We start from the raw sequence: 1156 nt of genomic DNA, 5'->3' as shown, positions 1-1156 counted from the left end.
GTGGGAAGCATATAGAGCACAATTTGAGCTACTGATTGAGATGAATGAATGGACAGAGGAGCAAAAACTAGTATATCTGGCAACGAGCTTGAAGGGACAACCACTGGAAATACTTGGACAGTTGTCAGCAGATGACAGGCACAACTATAGAGCACTGTTAGCGGCTCTAGAACTCAGGTGTGGAACCCAAAATCAGTCTGAAGTTTACAGGGCTAGGTTTAGGACGAGAGTCCGTGCTAAAGGGGACAGCCTGCAAGAGCTGGCACAGGACTTGGAAAGTATAGCACACAAGGCCTACCCAACCGCACCACCCGATCTCCTTAAGTTGTTGCTGAGAGATCAGTTTGTAGACGCAATAGACAGTCCACAACTGAAGATACAAGTGAAACAAGCACACCCATCTAATATGCAGGATGCAATGGCCAGAGCTCTTGAATTTGAATCCTACGTTAAGTCCAGCACAGAGGTACCAAGGTTGGTACAGTCATCGGGATTCAAGGCCAAAAAAGGGCAGCTTTCAGAGACTTTTGAGGGACTTTGCTGGCACTGTAATAAACCTGGGCACAAGAGAACTCAATGCTGGCAACTTTAACACAGGGGAGATGCTACAGCAGGAAAAGCTGCTACCCAGAAAGGTTGTTGGAACTGTGAAAAGCATAGACATATGAGGAGCCAGTGTAAGAAGAATATTACCAAAAAGTCAGCCTCAAGGAGATAGTAGTGGTTGGTGTTGAGGGACACTCACCAACCCCCATCATGAAAGTCCCAACAGCTAGGTGTAAAATGCCAAGCACACAGTGTCTATGTGACAGGAAAGCTGGATGGCCAAAGGTGCAACTTTGTCATAGATTCTGTGTCTCAGCAAACCCTTGTGAGCATCAAGGTGTTAGATCATGAAGGAGTACCGGAAGCCATACAGAAGTTTTGTGGTGTGACAAGACATTCTGCCAGGTTGTGGGGACCAGTGTGGGTAACTATTGAGCTCATGGGCATAAAGGACAGACATAAAGTATACCTGGCTGACATTGAAGACGAATGCACATTAGGATTGGACTACTTACTACCGAGGAAGTTTGTAATTAATTTTGATAAAATGACGTTTGAGAACAAAAAAGGCCAAATTCCGGTAACTGTTAAAAGAGAGGTTGAGCTAGCC

This window comes from Limulus polyphemus, unplaced genomic scaffold, assembly GCF_000517525.1.
Source record: "Limulus polyphemus unplaced genomic scaffold, Limulus_polyphemus-2.1.2 Scaffold435, whole genome shotgun sequence".
Classification (NCBI taxonomy): domain Eukaryota; kingdom Metazoa; phylum Arthropoda; class Merostomata; order Xiphosura; family Limulidae; genus Limulus; species Limulus polyphemus.
This window is presented reverse-complemented; position numbering follows the sequence as displayed.